At 38.3% G+C, this 21,372-nt stretch overlaps 2 pseudogenes; one reads left to right on the top strand and one right to left on the bottom strand.

Annotated features, from left to right (window-relative positions):
- Positions 1-3,350: 3,350 nt before the first annotated feature.
- Positions 3,351-4,179, bottom strand: LOC110302659 (annotated as a pseudogene).
- Positions 4,180-18,803: 14,624 nt separating this feature from the next.
- On the top strand, positions 18,804-19,899 carry LOC110303301 (annotated as a pseudogene).
- The last annotated feature ends 1,473 nt before the right edge of the window (positions 19,900-21,372 follow it).

The raw sequence follows: 21,372 nt of genomic DNA on the forward strand, positions 1-21,372 counted from the left end.
CAAAGATGTCCCAGAAGCTTGTCTTCACTTTGATTCCAGACCAAGTCATTACAACCAAGATTAACCACACCTTCTTCCTTGTAAGATACTGGTTGCAAATTCAAAACTAGGTTACTTTTTTGTTTTTCCAAAATCTTGGTGCAAGACCAAAGTGTTTTGCTATTGTTAGATATTGGGGAAAGGAAGTCTGTCATCTAATTCTCAAAGATAATAGAACACAAGTAAAATACATGTACATAAAAGTGGTAAACAGATGGACAAAATTATTGTTTGGGGATAAATTTTGAGGAGTAATTTAAATGTATCATGATATTTACTTAATTTTAGCATAGTACAGTTGAAATAATATTATCATCAAGTCTAAATGAAATTAATAAAAATTTACAAAGTTTTTTTCATTTCATATTGAAAAATGAATAGGCATGCATTTTTATCATAAATTTGGTGCTGACATTCTTGTGAAACTAGCTAATGTGTTAGCTTAGAGAAGCATGGAACTTCAGCAATTTGATGGCACATTAAATAGCAATAGGAAACTTCGGACATGGATGTACTAATGTGTAGTCTTTCTCTAAGAAAGCATGCATTGGGCAAACTAGGGCATTAGGAAAAGGACACATGTTTGAAGTCAGAAACATTTAGGTTGAAATTTGGCTTTCTGTTTAACACTAGACTGCATTTAGGAAGCCTTGCTATGTATCTAACCTTCAGTTCCCTCTTCTGACCAACGTGAAGATTAATGACAATTGCATAAGGTTGTTGAGCAGGATAAGTGACTTGCCACACACAAAGTACTTTGCACAAAATCATCATTCAGCGAGTCCATGTGAGCTACACCTGAGCAGACACTACAGGCGGAGCACAGAACTATACTCAACCTCTTCAAAACGCTCAATGCATTTCCTTCTTTATTTCCTAAGCATCGGCCTTCACTAACTTATTATTTATTTGATCTCACCATTAACTACAGACAGGAGAAGGTATTGAAACTGTATCTGTTTTTGAATAATTAGTGAAGTGTAGAAAATATCTGTTTCTAATCATTTCATATCTAGTCCTCTAACATTGATAAATAAATTTTCTTTGTCTATGATTGCAACTGTTCTTAGGAGTCACTTACTATTTGTTTATATTCTGATTAGTATAATAGTCATACCATTTAATAATGCATAACAGGTTTACACAAAGCAAGGACAACAACTGCCCTTCTCACCTTCAATCCTTCATTCTAAAAGTAAAGTTTTTCTCTTTTTTTTTTTTTTTTTTTTTTTTTTACTTTTGGTGACTACCTACCTAGCTGATTCTAGATATTATAATTGTCTGTCTTTTGACTTATCTGCTTTAGATATCATCTGTCTAACATTGTGAGTTACATTTAAATGTACTAGTTACACTACTAGTTAAATTACTAGTTCCATTTAAATGTAAGTTTAAACCTTCATTTTTTGTTCTGCTAGTTTCTGGGGTAACTTTTTGAACTTTATTATCAATGACAATGTAAGCTATTCGAAGCTGAAAAGTTTCATCTGAATTTTCCTTACATTGCCCCCCTCCAAAAGCCTAGGCTAGCCCCTGTATTCCGTGGGTCCTTGTTGAGTAAACAAGTGGATGACTGCATTGTTGATATCTGAGTATTCATGTCCTTTCTCTCTCCTCTGCAGGCTCCATTCCTACCAGTTAATACTTTACTTTTCCACAACCTAGTCTTGAAGATTTACATATTGTTCTACAAGCAGAGCAATGCCTTTCATATTTTATCCCAGGCAATATGAGGCTTCAAATCTTTGCTTTCCACAGATATTGTTAAGTTTTAAAATAGATGCTAGCTAAGGATTTGCCTTAGATGTTTGAGGCAGAGGTACAGAGCTACTTACAGTACCAGTCATTTACTATAGACTTCAAGCAGATCATCTGGTCCTCCTCCATTCCTGTACTAATGACTCTGAGGTCAGGGATGTCCAAAGATTCTGCAGGGCACATCAGCTCCCATCTTTTTATAACTTTATACCATTTATTAGAACAGGCTTTCTATTTTAATCTCCCAGAATTATACTAAATTCCTTTATAGATTTACCCCAATTTCATTATGTTTAATGTTATTTGTTTGTATTTGTGTTGATTTACTTTTTGATCTAGTAAATATTAAAGTTAAAATGTGTACTTTACATTTTTAAAACTTGCATGTTTTTGGCAGGAATATATACGATGCAGATGATTTGTTATATACAGTTTTTTATTGCTTTTCTTTCACAGAATCTGACTTCACACAAACTATAAGACAATCAATATGGTATTATTGATTCTCTTCATGCTTTTACTTAATTCGGTTACATACATTAATTCTGTAAAGCTACATTATATTTTTGAAAAATAAGATATAATTATGAAGTAGAATCCCTTTAACACACACACACACACACACACACACACACACACACACACACACACTATAGATGAGTACAGATTCTACCTTATAGAGAATAAAGCAGAAGGAGGCAGAAAGTGTGCACGGGCATCTGTGGCCTGGCTTCTTCCTTACCTGGACATGACAGTATAAAGGTTTGGCCAATGTGTTTTTAAAGAGAGTGAGTCTTCAGAGGTTTAGAAAAAAAATCTTAAGTGTACATAAAGAAGAACAATTCTCTTCACGATATTCTTCGTTTCACTTAACAAGCATTGATTTAGAAAAAGGGACTCTTTGTGCCAATCATAACATGTTAATCCCCATGTTCTCCATCGGCACTGAACTCTTCTGATGCCTGAGAAAATTTAAGTTGTTTGAAGACTAAGCTTTGGAGAATTAGACTGTCTTGTAGCCATCTACACAGTCCAGTGACTGTGTCTTCTCTACAGCACTCACTTGGAGCTGATGCCTTCTCAGAAGCTGGAGCTGAAGCAGAAGCAGAAAGCTGTGGTTCCTTCCCATTTCAGCTCGGATTTGTTCTTGCCACCTAAACCCTCTGTTGTTTATTGTAGCTCTCCTCACACACTTCAGCAGTATTCTTTTTTTTTTTTTTTAAAAAGACACATTTATTCACTGTCATGATCAGACCATTTCATTTAACAATCAACAGCGTGTGTGACAAAGGTCTACAGTAAAGCCTTTCGTTGGAATGCTTTACACTTTCCCCAGAACAGAAACTAAAATAACCTGTTATACAATTAGTCACAAACGCAGCCCTGGAGTTTTTGCCCACACACATGAGTATTGTCTAAAACATGTCTTCTTTGTAGCTGCTAGACCCTGCCACCACTGTGCTTGGCTGATTTCACAAATCTGTTGTAACCTGTAGCTTCCCTATCACTTCTCTGGCTCTCCTCTCCTGCTAAGCTTTGCTTCCTGGCTGTTATTAGAACCTCCTGCCACTGCCATAGCTACTGCTGCTGCTGGAACCTCCATAGCCACCTTGGTTCCGTGGTTTAGCAAAGTTCTGGCCTCCACCACCATAAGGGCCAGAGCACCTGCCTCCAAAGTTTCCTCCCTTCATTGGTCAAAAATTGGAAGACTGATTGTTGTAATTGCCAAAGTCATTGTTGCTTCCACAACCTCAAAATTGTTTTCGTCATTGCCAAATCCATGATAGGCATCCCCATTGCCACCATATCCACCACCACCACAGCTGTCACCAAAGCCACCACAACCACTGAAGTTCCCTCGTCGACCAAAATTGTCATTGCCACCAAAACTGCCTCTACGACCACCACCAAAGTTTCTAGAATCATTGCGACCTCTCTGGCTTGATGAAGCACTAACCATCTCTTGCTTCGACAGAGCCTTTCTTACTTCACAGTTGTGGCCATTCACAGTATGGTATTTCTGAATAACAATCTTATCCACAGAGTCATGGTCATCAAAGGTGACAAAAGCAAAGTCCCTCTTTTTTCTACTGCCTCTGTTAGTCATAGTTGCTATCTCTTCAATCTCGTAGGTGAGGTTTTTCAGTATCTTCTTTAATACTACCAACAAAGATCTTTTTCACAGTTAAGTGGGCACCTGGTCTCTGAGAATCTTCTCTTGACACAGCTCTCTTAGGTTCCACAACTCTTCCATCCACATTGTGTGGTCTTGCATTCATTCATGGTAGCATACACTTCCTTCATAGTGATGTATGTGACAAACCCAAAGTCCCTGGATCTATTGGTATTTGGATCTCTCATTACCACACAGTCAGTTAGTGTTCCCCATTAACAACTGTGCACAGAAGAAGTGGATTTAAATTACAGGTAAAGAACCACTGAATACCTTTCCATCTGCTGCCTCACCTAGACATTTCAGAGCCTTATATGATGGGCATTGCTTCTGACTTAATAAGTTGATTGACTTGCCTCAAGTGGCAGAACCAAAACATGTTTGAACAGCTACATGTGAATACTTTCCCTTCAGTTAGGCTGGTCTGGTTTCTAAACAATGCGAGGTGGACTGATATGTTATTATGCGTGTACACAAAAATTCCTAGTACTTATTGGGATAAGTTAAGGAACAGTCTTTTTTTTCTTTTCTTTTCTTTCTTTTTTTTTTTGTTTCCTTTTAGTTCAGCAAACATTAAAATTCAACCCACTCATGGTTCTGATCCAGAATAACTGATCAGCTGTAGCTTTGACTCAGACAGACCATAAATCATGGCACGAATGCTGAGCTTCAAATGGCAACAGTTATGCAAAAAAAGCTACTTCATAATGTGGTGGCTGGTTTTCTTTTACAATAACATTGAATATCAAATGATCACATTAACAATATATTTCCAGAAAGTCCAATCGTTTTCTTACCTATTTCCATAGTGATAGGCAACTTTGCCCAGCTTTATTTTTATAAAAAAAAAACTCTTGATGGTTCCATTGCATGACTGGATGATCATTGCAAATAGAAATAATTATTAGATTTACTTAGAAGAGTTAAGCTGTCCAGGATGGTGGCAAAGATTTATTCCACATATGGTATGCCAAAGTGTACTCTAGCCAAAGAGTTGTTTTGTTTGAGAAATGAAGTGGATTTGGACCATGAGACGGTTTTAAACAGCTTGTGTGGATACATTCATTCGAAGTACGAGCTAAGCCACTCTGTCCTTACTGTGGGTGGAAGATTTTTATGTGCACCACCTGGGACTGGCACAGGCAACCTGCTGTTTCCAAACATTGCTGTGCATAGCCTCTGTTACCTTTCAGAACAGAAATGTATTGTCTCTCAGTCCTGGTGGGTGGAAACCCAAGACTGATGCATCAGCACATAAGCAAGCACACCTCAACACTTTCTTTAGGGTGGCCAGGTTTTTCTGGGAACCTGGAGTATTCTTTGGCAGGGGCTGTATCATCCTATTCTCCGCCTTCATCTTCATTTATCAGTCTTCTATATCTTTGTCAAACTCTCCAGTTTTTTTTTTTTTTTAAAGTATGAAATTGCCAGTAGCATTGCATTAGAAGCCCACTGTGGTCCAGGATGACCTCATATTAACTGCAGACATCGGCAACAACACCATTTCTAAATTTGGTCACATCTAAATGGGGTTGGAATTCACCTCAACGTATGAATTGGTGTGTTATAATTCAATTGATATGGAACTTGGCCCATTGAATAAATCTACCAGAAAACCAGAATATAAGAGGTTCCCCTGTTTACCACTCTACCGTGTACCTTGCCTTCTAGCTTTGCCCAGTTCCTGCCAGTGCCATAGGATCTTTTTCTTTGCTGGTCTCCCTCTTTCTCCTAAGGGGTTTGACAGAAGCAAGTTCTTACACACTGTCTATTCTCTAAGACTTATTCAATCCTACACTTTTCATAAAGCCATTTTCTGAAAAACCAACAGTCCCTGTAGCCGGTGTTTTATTTGTTCCTCTTTTCTTCTACTTAACTGAAGCCCCAGGAGGTTAATGCTCAGAGTGTATGTTCAGGAAATAACTGTCTGCCCGCCTTTCCTGGTAAAACTGGCTTTGGAGTTACTGGCATGCTTGTCTTGTCTGCTGGGCTGGAAGTACCTAGAATGTTAGGATTCTATTGTTCTCATCTTTAGGCATCCTTGCAACAGTTTATTATCTGAGATCTAAACAATAACAATTAATTCAAACTCAAAGGTGTTGGAAATTCAACTTGAGATACCAAAAAAATGTGCTATAAGCCACTCAGCTAAAACAAGCAGAGAGCTAAAATGCTTCGTTCTCCTTAAATCCCTACATCATTAAGTTTACACTGACCACTGCATTGCATTACTTTATCTTTGAAACGTCGAAACATCTCTTAGAGGTATACCCTATGGATGGGACCTTGAAGGTAAGGGGTAGAAACTCCACCTACCTTTGAGCTCTGTAAAAGAGAAAGGAAAGAAACTATCCTAAATCTTAATCTCAAACATGTTCTCACAGATAAAATTTGCCTATGTAGTTGTTTCTGTTGCTGTTTAGAACAATATTTCCTACCAGAAACAAACTTTGCTTCCTATCTCCCGAAATGGTGAGCTGAGCTCACTATAGAACAATGGGAGACTGTGTTCTCCTGAAACATAATACCTTTTATTCCCCTCCCATTGGTGGATGTAGTCAATAATGATGTTGTTGCAATTTCAAAGACTGGATACTGACAGTTACGGAATATCTGCTTTAGCTCTGGATGATTTATTTTTACCATGTACAATTGTTTACTTTGTTTGCATGGCTTTTTTTTTTTTTTTGCCATGATACATATGTGAGGGTCAGAGCATAATTTTCAAAAATAGGTCCTTCCTTCTACCAAAATGGTTCTAGGGACTAACTGTAGGTCTTTGGGCTTGAGAATTGAATGTTTTTACCTGCTGAGGCATCTCACCCACCCTGCTCTGGATAGCTTACAATGTATTCAAACTGCCTCATCAGATCAGTGTTCTTTGCAGAGAAGGTCTATTATACTTAGGTAGCATTTTCTGGATCCAACTGATTTGTGGATCCAACTGAATAAAACAAAGCCACTACCAGATAAAAGAACCTGTGTCTGTCTGTGACACAACACACCCTCAGGGTCATGGCTGTTTTTAGTGAGTAGCTGTTATAGTTTGGGATGTTCAGATTTGCTCTGTGGTTCAGAAGCAGAGCCCTGGTGGCAGATACCTAGACTCAAGAACCAACCACATTCCTCCTAAGTGAGCAATATCTAGGCTCACACACCAACTCCAACTCTACTAAGTGAGCAATACCTGGGCTCAGACTTGAACCCCATACCTACTATGTGAGCAATACCTAGGCTCAGACTCCAACCCTATCCCTATTATGTGAGCAGCTGATGAAAGATACTGACAGTAGTGTTTCCTTCCTAAGAAGATTTCTGTGACAATCAAATAAGGCCATAAAGACTACACACTCCAAAGTCGCCACTCAGACCACCGGCCAGGTACTACACTGAATTCTAACTCACTACAGCTCTGCATGCCCATTTGTTGTACTGAAGTATTTATGACTTCAAACCATCTTTCTTGAGATATAATTCACATACTATATATAGACTCCACCCATTTGAAGTGTAGTGGCTTTAACATATTCACAGAGTTATAATCGTGAGTACAATCTCTTCAGAACATTTTTATTTTTGTGTATGATAAATTAATGGGTATTTTTGTATGTTGTTTGTTTTGTTTTGTTTTTAAAAGAAAGTCTTACTATATAACCCTGGCTGGCCTGGAACTCACAGAGCTCCACCTGCCTCTACCCTCTGACTACTGGGATAATAGGTGTATACCATCATACCATGCCTTGTCAAATTTATCCACCAGATTTTTATTCTTGTATTCTTCTTATGATTTAAAGTCTCCTTACTATGTCTTTTGAATAGTAGCCTAATTATTTTTTTCAAAAGTTAAATTGGCTACTTTACTCTGAAAACAGAGTGATTCCTTGTATCCAATATGCGTAATGCTTTAGGGGGATTGGGCAAGGATGAAATACTGCTCCGTACTGCCGGTTGGGTAAGAAGTGGTCATAAAAAGTAGTCATAAACAGTGATCAAGACTCGCTTTCAAGATTTAAGCTATAAAGAAGAACCCTAAATAGAAAGTGCTGAGAAGTGTGTTCTGTGGTCAAGGGGAGTATATTGATGTCCTTTTTTGTGACTGGCAAGTACAAAATCAAGTCAGCCTCTTATGGCTTGGCATTTAAGGCAATGGTTCAGTTTAGTGGTAGTTGGAACAAGAGTGTGAGCATCTGGGCAGGAAATGAAACTCCAGGCTGCAATCCTGAAGTTGAAGTGGGCATGGGTTGGACATAAGATCAAACAGCAAGGGAAGAAAACTGGAGTTATTTCACAAACTTGCTGAGGTCCGGATTAGTTCAGAACACCCACAAACACATGTCTGTCTGTACTCTACTTCTACAGACTGCAAGCACATTAGACGTTGGGTTTTTCTTAAGTCAGTAGGTTCATAGCAAACTAAATATGCATGTTATGAACAATCTCCTGAAGTTTCTCTGGACTCGTTTAGCAACAGCTGGATGAATATTTTGTACATTGGCTGCCGGCCCCACTCTAGTGAAAAAGCCACAGGGTTTCTGTTCACTCGTTGTATCTCATGTGGGTTAATAGGAAAACATTATTTCTAAAAGTCAGTATTCCAACCATTCCTATGACTCCTGGGAGCTAAAAGTGCACTGCTAAACTTTTTTTCTCCTCTGATGCTTCTCTGTTTTCTCCTTAAAATTTGATCTAGAATATTTGGTATTTTTTTCACACTCACTGGGGTAACCATTTTCCAAAGACAGAAAGAGGGAGGCTCCAAGATGGCTCTGCAGTGGAGGCAAGCCACTTACTGTACAAGCCCGAGGGCTTGAAATCAATTCCTGACGCATGCATAAGGTGAGAGAAAGAACACATGTTACAAAGTTGTCCTCTAACTCTCACACATGAGTGGTGACAGTTCTCTCCTTATCTATATTCACAACAATAAATTTTAGAAAAAAACAGAGACAGAAGGCAAGAAAGTTGGAACATGTTTGCACTGCTCTGGGAACTGTAAAACAACGTAGTCACAGTAAAATAAACAAAACAAAACAAAAAACAAAAACAAAAACAAAACCCAACAGGGGACAGTTACTTGGCTTGACAATCCCACTCCTGGGTATAAACAGGGGCAGCAGCTCCTGCTTAACCTTACACCCACATTGATAGCAGATGGAAATAGCCCAAGTGTTCATTGATGAGGACAAAACAGGGAATGAATACCAGAGTGGTATTATCCAACCTTAAAAGGCAGGAACATTCTGACAGATGCTAGAATATCGATGGACCTGGGAAGATGTGCCGAATAAAGAAGCAGGTTATAGAAAAGACAAATTCTGTATAGATCCACTCCTCCAAGTACCAATAATGCCAAACTCACTGAGGCAGAAACTACATTGATCATTACCATGATCTAGGTTTTGGGAATTTGTGCTGTTATTATTTAATAGATACAGGCAAGTAGCATTCAGGGCAGGTGAGAGTGCTTTGGAAAATGACTGGTGATGGCAGCATGAATATACTTTACATCACTCAGCTCTCACGCACTTAAAAGTTTCTAAGTGAATACAAGCCTAAATGTTTATTAAATAATACAAGAAATTGAATAACTTAAAAGTAGTATTTTGTCGTACTTGATGGAAAGAACACGAAAAAATCAGTTTTTTTCTGGTAAGATCTTATAGTATTTACTTTCTATTGCTTTGACAAAGTACCATGACCAAGACAACTCCTAAAAGAGAGTGTTAGGTTGGGCTTTCTAGAGGGTTAGGTGCATGGAAGCAGGCGTCTGGGGTGGAGCTGCTGAGAGCTGTCAGAGTGACCCACGAGTGGGAGGCAGATCTTGAGAACTCAAAATGGCAAGGAGTCAAAGTCCACCCACCCATACTGGCATACCTCCTCCAGGAAGGCCACTTCTCCTAATCCTCCCCAAACAGCCTTCAACTGAGGATTCCAATGCCCTATATGGAAGACACATCATTCAAACCACCACAGAGCTATTCTGTTAGGCCAGCCAAATAACAAGATCAATTAGCTTTCTAGCAATTTACAAAATGGCAAATGAAAGAAACATTTATATATGTATATATATATATATATATATATATACATATATATATAAATTAGAAGACTAAGAAATACCTTGAAAAATAAAAAGAAGTTGTCTGCACATATTATGAAGTTAGAATTTTTCCTGAACTTCAAACTTTTTGATCCTACTAAGTATAGGAGATTAAAGCCAAGAAGCCATTTCCTATGTGAGATGCATATTCAATTAGTGACTTTTCAGTAAACTCTCATCACATGCTGTGTATTTGTTTGAGCCCTTCATATATGTTAGCATGTAAGTCCTGAACAAGGCCTCCAGGAAATCATTTCTAGTATGCTCATTTTGTCTATGGGAAATCAAGTTTGCCCTGTTGTTAAGCATCAGAGTCAGAATTCAGACCAGGAAGTTTGAATCTAAGCTCTAGTCTTTTGATTATTCCTATAGTATTTTAAGCCACCAAGAATTCAAACATAGACAACTAACTGAAACCAGGCTTTATTTTATATATGGCATAGCTGAATTCTAGATAGATTAAGTAGCATAAATAAAACTACAGAGCATCAGGGGAAATTCTGGACTTTAGAATTTTTTTTTTTTATTCTTTGACAATTCCATACACGTTATAATATATTCTGGTTATCACCCAGCACCACATCCATCAAACTTCTGGGCCTTTAAAAAGAAGCTCCATTAGGCAAAGCCTCTTTACAGACCACACAAGTCTCAAAATCAAAGTTTAAATGTCTTAAAGAAGCCAGTCATAGTGCATACAGCTGGCAGATGTCAACCTGCCCCAGCATAGATCTTTTTACAAGCCAGCCAGATGATGATAAGCAAGCCCACAGAAAAGTGCATGAGCATTTGAGAAAAACAGCTGGGTGTGCCGGAGCATGCCTTTAATCCCACTTCTCGGGAGATAGAGGCAGGCAGATCTCTGTGAGTTCCAGGCCAGCTTGTTTAACAAAGGAACTTCCAGTCCAGTCAGGGCTTCACAGTGAGATTCCATTTCAGAGAGAGAGAGAGAGAGAGAGAGAGAGAGAGAGAGAGAGACAGAGACAGAGACAGAGAGAGAGACAGAGACAGAGACAGAGACAGAGACAGAGAGAGAGACAGAGAGAGAGAGAGACAGAGACAGAGAGACAGAGAGAGACAGAGAGACAGAGACAGAGGAGAGAGACAGAGACAGAGAGGCAGAGACAGAGAGGCAGAGACATAGAGATAAAGACAAGAGAGGCAGAAAGAGACGGAGACAAGGAGATGCTTAAAGTTACTATTTATTTAAAAAGTTCACATTTGAATGAGAACCCATCAATTGATAAAATACAGTGTTGACTAAGATAGAGAAGGAGGACTTTAGGCTGTAGCTGAGTGCTCACATGTGTGAGGCCTTAGATTTGGTAAAGCGAAATAAAATGAAAAATAATGATACTAAATATTTTTAAAATAAGAAGCTCTCTATTTTTTTTTTGAAAGAAAAGACATAGAAATACACATGGCACAGTTTCTCTAGAGAGACACTTGGCTCTGCAGAATTTCAAGAATAGCTAGGAACTCTTCCAATGACTTCTTTGTGGAGATCATTGCCCAAATACCCCAAATAACATACACATAAATGGTTGTGGGTTTACTTCCAATGATTTTTAATGAAATAAACTGTGGCTAAATGGGAAGGTATGGCTTTTCACAAATCTTTCAAGCAAGATGCAGGGTGCCAGTAAACCAACATTCGTCAGAACATTTCTTGCAGGTAGTAATGTGTGAATCTGGTATTGACAATGCCTGTTTTGTTTTGTTTTTAAAATTAGGAGCATATCTACTTTCTAGAAATCTCCTTTTCTATGGATGCAAACTAGGAATAAGAATAATTTGCCCATTATTAGCTACCTACTGCTAGTGATGTGGAGGGTATGAAGTGTGTGTGTGTTAGAAGGGCTCTGCCTTAGGTATGCTTTATCTCAGCTTCAAATTTTCCAGTGAACTCTGTATTTCTATGTTGAAAACATGGTGTTTCACAAGATCTCCTCCCTTATCAGTCCATTAACTTCACCATGTGATGTTTGCCTTTTGCCAGAGCACAGATTGTCTTCAGGGGTCAATGCTTTCCAACTATAGTTACATATATGATTCGTGAGTAGAAATGGTCTATAATTAGTAACTATTAGGTATTAACAAAAAATATAAAATACATGAAAAGAGCAATAGATGTCAGGTTCCAAAAAAGAAAAAAAGAAAAAAGGAAAAAAGGAAAGGAAAGGAAAAAGAAACATCTAACTGAAATCATTTAAAAAGTTGAAAGATCTAAATTCTTTGTCTAAAGTATAAATATAGCCTTAAACACTCGGGGGTAGACTAGTTTTGTAGTACTAATGCTATTTTTAATTCTATTGCTACTTTTAATAAATTGGGAGGATAGCATATCAAAGAAAACTCCTTTCCTCCCCTCCCCTCTCCTCCCCTCCCCTCTCCTCCCCCCTTTTCCTACTCTCTTATCCTCTTCTCTCCTTCCCCTCCTCTTCCTCCCTTTCCCTCCCCACCCCGTCTCTTTTTCTCCTCTCTCCTCCTTGACTCTCCTCTTTTCTTAAAGTAGCCAGTGTCTGACAGCAATTCGGTAGTGTGAGGTCTTCCAGGAGTTGCCCCATCTTTAGTGTGTTTGTCTCCAATGTTTGGAGGGTAAGCTTTTCTCATGCTAATAAAAACAGCATCAGTCTTGAATCATTATGTGAAAGCTATGAGTTCCATACAACAAGTGTCAAATGATAAGTTTATGTCTATTTGTTTACTAATTTCTCCAAAATTAAGCTTAAAATACCTCCAGTGTGTTACTAAACATGACTCATCATTCTGAACTGAGCACACTACATAAAATGATTTACCTACTTTCTGTTTTGAATTTATATTACATAAAACCATTTTTAAGTATACTTGTTTTAAAATAAGCATTTATTTGTTAAAAAATCAAAAGCTCAAAAGTTTTGATAAATGTAAAATATTGAAGAATATAGATAAGATACTTCTAGGGAAAGGAGAAATCAAATACAAAATGACTGGAACTGAGAAGAATAAAAAAATAAGCACTAGATACAAATCACAGTCAGAGCGTCTGCACATGGTGAAAGAGTATATCTTAATTTCTAACAAACTAAGACCCTTATATAATGTTTCAAATAACTTGCATATAATTCTGTTATCAAAACCTTTTTCTGTCCTCTTTAAGCAAATATGTGATAATTTACTTATTTTAAAAATGATACTTTCATTAACTCTTTGAAAATTTCAGTGTATTTTGATCATATTCATCTCCTTTCCCCTAGCTCCTCAAAGATACACCCCGACTCACCTCCTTAACCATCTTCTACTCTCTTTTTATTAAACCCATCAATTCTAATTTGTGTTGCCCAACTACTCTTGACCTACTAGGGAATCATCATTTAAAAAAATAGACTCTCATTCTCCCAGCAGCTATCAAATGACAACAGATCCCCAACGAGGATGGGATTTCATACTCACACCTCTCTGAGCAAATACATTTTCTATTTTCACAAAAGAAAGCAAAAATCATCACCTGCATATATTTAATGAATCATAGTAATACACTTTGAAGAAGCCCTGCTAGATTGCTAGATTAGAACAGAATGGTTCTAAACAGACAATGTACGTTGTCGTAGTCATTAAGCCCCAGAATCTCTATTTCTGTTTCATGTAAAGACCTAAGGCAAACTTCCTCTCAGTGGCTCACTACCCCAGATAAGTACCTCATCGCTGGCCCTTTGCTACCTCTTTTTCCAGGTTTTCTCATTATATTTTTGTGGTTTATTACCTTTCATAATCTCAAATAATGAGCCTAAATGTCCTTTATTTTTTCATAAGTCCATACAGTATCTTGGTTTTCTCTCAATAAATTCAAGATGTAAGAATTATACATGGTAGCACATACCTGTGATGCTAACAATCTGAACACAAAGGTAGGAGGCTTGTTAACAGGAGGACAGTCTGAACCATACAGTGACTGCTACCCCAGTCTGAGCTATATAGCAAGACTGTGTCTCACAGCAAAGCTGGAGGAACCCTCCTGCATCCTTTGTCCACAGCTCTCAGGCTTTATCAACTTATACAATGATTTAACTTATTTTATTTATATTATTTCCTATACATGCTGTTTTATTTTATAATGTCTTCAGTATATTTATCTTATTAAAATTCTGGGTCTTTTTGTATAAAGGCTTTTGCTTAAATTATAGATAACATTTCTTCTTTGATCTCTGAATACAATAACTATACTTTCTTTTAAAAAAGAAAATATATTTTCTTCCATGAGTTATCTGTCTTCTTTGGTCTGTTGCTTTCGTTAAGCATCTACTGCTGCTATCTGGCCCCTTCCTCTTCTCAGATTTCTGATCATCTTTGATTATCTGTTCACATTTATGGAAAGACTAAGGTTGATTAATTCTAGCAGCTCCTGTAAATTCCTTCTGCTGTTGAGAAAGTTGACTTTTATTAACTGACATCCTTTGAGATATGGGATTGTGTGTAAGTAGGACATTCATGTCAATGAATGAGCTTTGAGGCACAAAAGAAATCAGAGGTTCACCCAACTCTCAAAACAGATCCATCTCTAGGGGACCTCAGCCTCACTGAGTGTGAATTCCCCAGGCATTATCTTGAGGGCCTCAGACTCTCTATAGTGTGAATTCTTTTAAGAATGCCAGAAGACTAGCTGGTGTGATGGTGCACACCTTTAATCTCAGCACTTAGGAGGCAGACTCAGGCGAATTTCTGAGTTGAGGCCAGCCTGGTCTACAGAGTGAGTTCCAGAACAGCCAGGGCTATACAGAGAAACCCTGTCTCGAAAAAAAAAATGCAGAATACCACAACCACACTAAAGTGTGAGCAGCCCCCAAGATCAAGTCTTTATTTCTTTAATTATCTATTTGAAAATGTCATCTTGCCAATGATATTGCACAATGCTCTGCCTGGGGATATAGGGTCATCTGTTTTGGATAATACAACACTTCTGCCTTCTGTCCTCAATGAGCTGTAATCCAACTCACTCTAGAGAGTATGGCCTATTGTCTGTGCTAGATGTATAAGCCAATATCCCTTTATCTGTTTTCAAATATGGAAAATTATATGAGAACAAAGCAGAGAACAATAGATTGTGTTGTAACAAAGAATATCCTCAATTCTACCTTAAGAGTTTAAGGAACATTTAAAGCGACTGGACTAAAAGTGTTGATGCCCTGTGAGACAGATGTCAGCATTCCATTGTGCAAATGGAAAACAGAAGTTGAGGCCCAAGAATACAACACTAGCAAATGGGAAGGCCTAAATTTGCACACAGTGATCCCTACCACTCACACAGATGATGGGAAAGGCTTAACATACTTGGAGTACTGCACAAGCACAAATCCTGACAATGTTAACAGGCAAGACAGTCACAGATATAGGACAAACTAATCCCCTGGAAACCCAGTTAGAGATACTCACATTCAGCTAGTTGACAGAATTCTGCCCATTTCCAGGGTAAGATGCAGTTGATATAAATAGGTCCCCCTAGAACAATTCCCACTAGGAAAGCTCTCATAGGACTTTGAGTGGTAGAGAGGAAAGTAGACAAATGGTTTGTGAGCCTGTTCTGCATTTTGCCAACTATGTACTCATACAATATTTATTCTACAGGTCAGTCTTTCCCACCTGTGCAATATGGAGGATATATTTTTCACTAACTTATGGTGGGAATTAAATGAATTAGGTACAAACAAATAACTGATATTCAAATATTATCTTTTTCTGCTCTACTATCCCAAATACCTTTTACCTAAATACCTTAGAATTAAGTGAGAAAATTTGCATTCAGTTGATAAATACATAATGCTAAATAAAATCTTAACTCTATCATGGCAAAATTTTCTTTCTAGAATATAATACAAAAAAACCTTGTAAGTCTAATCTAAACCACAACATGCCTTATGTTATTTATTTTAGGGCTTTGAAAATTAGTTCTACAAAATTTCACATATACATGTAGTAAGGACAGCAACCACCTAAGATAGTTTGGATATAGTTATTTTAAGAACATGACGGTGCACTTTTCATGTAGTAAAATTCAATAAGGAAAATGTTCAAATAGAAAATCTATGCCAGCTTGCACAAGGACAGGGATAAAAGAATTCACCTGTGCTTTGATATCCCATTTGTCTACTCTTCAGAAAAAAAATATGTGCTCCCTTGTAGATCTGGAAAGTGTGAGCAAGTCTACATACAAAGAAGAATTTATACTTTTTAATTTTTAAAGTATGGGGAAGATGAACAGTTCATACCTGTCAGGTAAAATATGCACGTGCTGTCACAAGACTCAAGCATTTCTACTCTATTCTTTAGCTACCGTCTTGCACAAGAGAAATATTCTGATAGTAAGGATTATTCTGAAGGGTGGATCAAAGGGAAGAAAGAAGGCACCCTGGATGAAGTTGTAATGCTTTGAAGTAAGAATAATTTATGGAAAAAGGTGAAACTCAGGGTTTTTTCTTTATTTTCTTTGGGCATCTTAGTTTAGTTTTTGGTCTTATCTACTATCTTAGACGAAATTTATTTATTTTTAAAATTTGTATGTATTTTTATTCCTGTGTCAGTGTGTGTTCCACATGAGTGTATGTGCTCCCAGAGGCCTGAAGACCAAGGTGGATCTGTGTCATGCATGTGACTGCTGGAAAGTGAATCAGACTCCTCTGCAAGAACAGCGAGTGTTCCAAACTGCTGAATCATCTCTATAGTCCCCTAAATTTATTTCTTAATCATGGTAAAATATACTAGGAAATTGGTATATTACTTACTCATGTAGTAGATCTTTATAATGCTTGATAAATATACTAACCTTCAAGGTGAACTTGACTTTTTGTCGAACTTTGGATATATTCACAGATTGATCAGTAGAGAAAAAAACCTTGACAAACAAACTATGGTTATACAACAAGAATGTATCTCTTTCACTTCATCAAAAAAAAAAAATAGGAATAAACAAAATGTTTACCGTGGTTACTCCCAAACATTCAGAACAGGTTGAGCAGTGAGCATTTCAGTCAAACCCTACACGGTTTTCTTTTTGTCCAAGAGGAATGAATTATCATGACAATTTTTTAAAAGTTGTTTTTTTTTTAAATATTTTTATTAGGTATTTTCCTCATTTACATTTCCAATGCTATCCCAAAAGTCCCCCCATACCCCTCCCCCCCCCTCCCTACCCACCCACTCCCACTTTTTGGCCCTGGCGTTCCCCTGTACTGGGGCATATAAAGTTTGCAAGTCCAATGGGCCTCTCTTTCCAGTGATGGCCGACTAGGCCATTTTTTGATACATATGCAGCTAGAGTTTAAACATCACTTTTTAACCCAACAGTGCAGGCAGTGCATGAAATAAAGAAATGAGATAAAGAAACATGATAGGTAGTAAATACTTTCTAGTTTGAAATTTGCATCACAAATGTTTGCCAAGTTTTCCCTGGTTCTCTAGACTTTGAAATTTCTGTGTACATTCCATTGCACAATCACTAACTTTATGAAAATACCATCCACTTATTCATAAACCACCTCAGTAGAAAATGCTAATCCTCTCTCTCACCCTCTTTTAGTAAAAAAAGGCAGCACATGCATTTTGTTTATTTGGTGGGTTGGCTTAAATTTTTTTGTATGTTTTCAGATTAATCATCAGTATTTAATAGTGCCAGGTTTGACCAGCACAGGTCCACATCACATGGCAAGGGGGTCATGTACTCACTGGCTGAGCTCTGAACCCTGAGCACACCTCATTCCCTACCCACAGGCCTTGGGTGTGGGTACCTTCAGAATTCTCTATGCACCCCTTTTTCCTTATAAAAGTGTATGGGAAAGGGATTTTTTTACTTCACAAAGGGCAAAGGACATTGACTAACAAGCTTGTTAGGTTTGTTACTGGTGGGTGGGGTGGAGGAGAGGTAGGGACAGGTGGAATATTTCTTTGAAAGTTAAGTGAAATAAGCCAGACCAGAAAGGGAACAATTGCATTTCCCTCCTTTTAGGAATCTAGAAGAACAGAAAAAGGAGGACACACAAGTAGAAAAGAGACTATTAGAGAAGAGAAAAGAGTCAGAGGGGAGGGGAGGGACAGAGGAGATGTGATTTCAAGTAGTAACCCAATGAAGAATTCTTTTAAAAACGTAATTACAAACAAAATAAAGGACTATTTTCCAACTTCTAATTCCCTATACTATATTGGCCCACGGACTGAAGCGTTTTTTTTAGTTTCTCTCTTTCCCCGCCCAGTGTTCTACCCCTGACATAATTGTAAACCTGCAGGCAGTAAACATTCCGGTCCTTTTGCCCCTCCTCCTGCTCAGTGCAGTAGCTTGCAAAGATAAGGGCAGCAGCTGCTGTAAAAGTCCTATTAACTCCGTGCTCTGCATGGCTCCTGTGGGTCTGGCATTTGGCGAAGTGCCTGCATCAAGTGCTGGGATCTTTTCCTGCTCAGATGGTTCTATTCAATGCACAAGGCAAGGTCACAGACCTTCAGTTATGGCTACAAACACTCTGAGCAGATATCTAACCCCAGCTTGACCTCTGGGAGGGAGCAGAGGGCCTGTGCAAGATTGCAGCCAAGCCTAAGAGTTGGCATCTGCTGTCTGTGAAATCTCCAGGGCTGATGCCAGAATGTCTTAATATGAGGGTAAAAGGGATCTTTGTCTACCATGTCTGTTAAACTTGCACTCAGCAAGCCTGATCACAGATGTGGTGCTTAGACCACATCTTCAGTCAAGGGTCACTGACTGTTTCCTGAATGGAGACTTTGGAGGCTGTGCTTGAGGGATTAGATACACTGCTTGCACACAAGGTTCGAACCAGTAGGTGCGAACTCAGAGCACTCCCTTGGAGAGATAAAGAACATGACTTGTGTGGGAGATGGGCTGGATCCCATGAAGGTGAAGGCTTACCAGTGTTCATTTCACAGAAGCAGCCAATGGAGAACAGTCTTGACTGGGAGGCGAAGAAAGAATTGAAGGTGACAACTGAACTCCATCTCACGAAGGGCAGATTTGATGAACCTGCCACATACCTGTTGCAGTGGGCCCAGCAGAGAAAAGATTCTGTTCACCTATGCTGTAGAAATCTGCAGATTCAGGGCTTAACCAAAGCTACATTCATAGAAATCTTCAAAAGTGTACATCCAGTGTATACAGGAGCTTGTCCTAAGTTGTATCTTCATAGAAGAGTTGGCTTTTTTTAATCCCTACCTGAGACAGATGAAAAGTCTTTTCACACTCACACTTGATCACATCATAGGTATCTCCAGTATGGGTGATTCTGAAAAGCTTGATGAAGAGAAAATAATCAGATTGACTTCTCAACTTCCCACACTCCACTGTCGCCAGAAACTCTATGTAAACGATTCTCTTTATAAAAGGCAACCTGAAAGAATGACTCAGGTGACGGAAGAAGCCCTTGGCGACACTTTGCATCACTAACTGTGACCTTCCAGTCAGCCTTGGATTACCTACCCTATTGCCTGAATATTTGTGAGCTCAAACATCTTTAAGTTAGTGAGATATGAATATTTATGTTATTTACTCCTTGAGCCTATTGGGTTTCTCCTTGAGAGTTAGAGATACCCTGCAAACCCTGGAATTGGAGTCATGTTATATAGAGGACTCTCAGTTCAGTGCCCTGCTGCCTGCCCTAAGCCAATGTTCTCACCTCAGAGAGGTCGATTTCTATGATAATGTCTCTCTGCTTTTCCTGAAACGACTTCTACACCACATAGACAAGCTGAGTCAGCTGACCCAGGAGCGATACCCTGCCACTCTGGAGTGAAAACATTGTCCTGAGCTCCTGGATATACTTGGGGTCAAAAGACAGCCCCAAATTATTGCCTTTGAAACAACTCAATGCTCTAAGTATGGTGGGTCCTATATTTATGATATTTATATATGATATTTATATGATATGATATTTATGATATTTATATTTATGAGACCCAATGTTGCTTTTTTTGCAGAACTACTATAAGACTGATTGTGAAACAGAGAAATGGAAGCTTAGTATTGGAGATTGATGAAATCCTAAGTGAATGTCCACTGCTGAATGGAGCGTGGAAATGTCAATCACGTAAAAGTCTGAGATACACTGGAAAGTCAGGATCTTCCTCTGAGCGAGTGAATGGATGTTGCATCTGCAGAAAGTATCAAGCACTCTTCTCCTCTAGGGCTCTTGTAGTTTAAGTGTGTTACAATAGAGGTATGGCTTTATGAGACTGGCCCCCTCTCTTGACTTCATAGAATACATGTATTGACTTATAAAATTAAAGAAAGAAAAATAAATGGGCTAATGAATAACTTCCCAAAAGAAGAATTATGGGCTGGAGAGATGGCTCAGTGGTTAAGAGCACTGACTGTTCTTCCAGAGGTCCTGAGTTCAATTACTAACAAACATCTAGGGGCTTATAACCATCTGTAATGGGATCTGATGCCCTCTTCTGCTGTGTCTGAAGACAGCTACAGTGTACTCATATAAATAAAATAAATAAATCTTTAAAAAGGGGAAGAATCATAAATAACTAATAAGAATTTCAAACTCGTTCCTCCCCAGCCATCAGAAGTACTCTGAGTATAAGTACGTAGAGATCCCACCTCACTCATCAGAATGACCATCATAGGAAATCTGATGGCAAACGCTGGCAAGGATCTGAGAAAAAGGAACCCTTGTTCACTGCTGCTAGGAGTGAAAACTAATATAGCCATTATATAAATCATTATGAAGAGTTCGTAAAAAATTTAACAAAGAAATGCCATGAGTCAACTATACCACTCCAGGGCATAGGATTCTATATCCAACCACATTAGTCACTGTTCCCTTAACAATAGCAGGGAAGTGGAAATAGCCTACGTGTCCATGAGGAGATGAACCAATAATGAAAAAGTACCATTATACACAACAGAGTCTTTTCTACTATGAGGACGAATGAAAATTTGAAAATTTCAGGAAAATAGATGAGTCTGGAAAATATAATTTTAAGTGAAAAGATCCAAATTCAGAAAGACAAACAAGTTCTGTTTCATATGCTGATTCTCATCTTCAGAGTGTGCATGGATACAGATGTGAATCCAGATGTAAGTGACCTTACAAAGTACAAAGACAAGGTATGGTTAGGTGACAAGGAAGGACAGGACATGGTCAGAAGGACATAGGAGGGAAGTTACTGGAAGGCGGCAAGGAGGGTGGATAGGGAGGAGCATGTGAGAGGGGAAATTGACTACAGCACATTTTGTTCAAAAGGCCATGATGATATCAAACACTTTTTATATGCTAATTTTGAAATAAGTAACAATAATTGGGAGAACGCAACTCAGTAA

The sequence above is a fragment of the Mus caroli genome, chromosome 1, assembly GCF_900094665.2.
Source record: "Mus caroli chromosome 1, CAROLI_EIJ_v1.1, whole genome shotgun sequence".
In the NCBI taxonomy this organism is placed as follows: Eukaryota; Metazoa; Chordata; class Mammalia; order Rodentia; family Muridae; genus Mus; species Mus caroli.